This window comes from Oncorhynchus kisutch, linkage group LG3 (assembly GCF_002021735.2).
Source record: "Oncorhynchus kisutch isolate 150728-3 linkage group LG3, Okis_V2, whole genome shotgun sequence".
NCBI classification, from domain to species: Eukaryota; Metazoa; Chordata; class Actinopteri; order Salmoniformes; family Salmonidae; genus Oncorhynchus; species Oncorhynchus kisutch.
In genome coordinates this window covers 7,401,904-7,403,537 of record NC_034176.2, presented here as the reverse complement: position 1 = coordinate 7,403,537, position 1,634 = coordinate 7,401,904, and the positions used below count along the sequence as shown (strand labels likewise).

At 40.9% G+C, this 1,634-nt stretch overlaps 1 long non-coding RNA gene across 1 annotated transcript; it reads right to left on the bottom strand.

Moving 5' to 3' along the window:
- Nucleotides 1-273: 273 nt before the first annotated feature.
- LOC116363061 (uncharacterized) lies at nt 274-821 on the bottom strand. Its single transcript, XR_004207814.1, has 2 exons — nt 693-821; nt 274-325 (listed from the first exon to the last, which is right to left on the bottom strand). It is a non-coding gene; the product is annotated as an uncharacterized LOC116363061 (long non-coding RNA).
- Between the last annotated feature and the right edge of the window lie 813 nt (nt 822-1,634).

Below are 1,634 nucleotides of genomic sequence, written 5' to 3'. Positions count from 1 at the left end.
TTCAGCAAGCCGCACATAATGCCCTGTACCAGAGCTAGGTTATGTGATGAATGACTTACAGACTGTTCCACATGATAGGAGGGGGTAAGAAGACAGTCCCAGTAGGAGACGGAGATCGTCCAGAAGAAGAAGAGCTGTCCATCTCCTCAGAGCCTGCAGGAAAGGTCTACAAGTTTTATTTCTGGAAAATAAAGAGATGCCTTCGTTCAGCAACAATGTGTGTTTCTATGTTTCTGTCACTAGATGGTGCCATTGTACACAACATTTACTCACCAGGTCAGTGAATTCAGAAACAGTCTTCAGAGTTGAGTCCTCAAGCTCTAGCCTACAACCCATCATGCATCAGCACAACTAATATAATAATACCTCATCACAACTTCATAATCACAGTACACCTGGATTGTGTTCACAAAGTGTTTCAGGGTAGGAGTGCTGATCTAGGATCAGGTCGCCTCCTGTCCATTAAAACGTATTCAGTTTAATTTAAAAGCAAACTGATTATTGATCAGCACTCCTTCTATGAGACTTTGTGAATATGAGCCTATGTGAAAGATCCTTTCTGTCATATGCTGGCTAGACAGTACACAGACAATTCAGACAGAAGAGTAGATATAGATGGAGTGATTGATAGCAACAGAAATAACGAAGCGGATGGTTAATGTATTGTAAACTTTTGTAAATATTTGACTCACCTCAAATCACACGTGTCAAACCTCAGTTTTAGTGTTGAACCGAATGATTTCTTCGGCATTAACTTTCTCTGGTCTGGAGCTGTATTGTTGCGTCATTTGGAACGCTTGAGCGTCATAATCCGTTCACCGCGTCTGCTTGATTGACAGCTAGGGGTTCTCCTGCGCACCAGTGTCCAAAAGTCGATAATGTTTAGCTACTCATAATTGATAAAGACATTTATAACTATTTTCACTTGACTTTTATTTCGTGTATTTTTGCCTAAGGTTATTTGGAATTCTATGTTGTGTGATTTGTCTTTGTATGGGCCTAAAGTTCAATGAAATACAAACAGCAACCATAGCCTACAAACATTTCCCACACAAATACAAATGTGGGTGTTTAGTGAGAACACAAAATAATAACATTACAGCCATAACTGTACAAACAAACATACAATCACAACTCTCTCCCCACTATTTATTATTTCTGCAGTGAGGATTCACCCCCTTTAGATAATGATGTTGTAATTTATCTACAGAAAAACGTTGTTCTGAGGTCAATAAGCAGTAGTAGCAGTTTGCAAATCATAGAGCCAGATGAATGGCTCTTTCACCGATGCAATTCGGTTCCCGAGGTTCAACAAAAAGATCCGTTCAAAAAGAGCCGTTCGTTCGTGAACGACACATCACCACACTGTAGTTCTCCACCATTTCGTATCGTGAGCTGGAGGAGCGTTCGTCCAACTTCTCATCCAAGTAAATGGCAGCGACGCATCATCCATCCGATTAAATCCCAAGGGACTGGGAGGATAGTTCACGATGCAACAAGCGTTTGGGGAGGACATTCATTGAAACGCAATGACTGTTTTTAAATTATTGAGGGACTCTTGCAGCGATGTCTCTGCTGTGCGTCAGAGGTGGGATCTTTTCCTTCTTCACTATGCTTATTATACTGTACATATC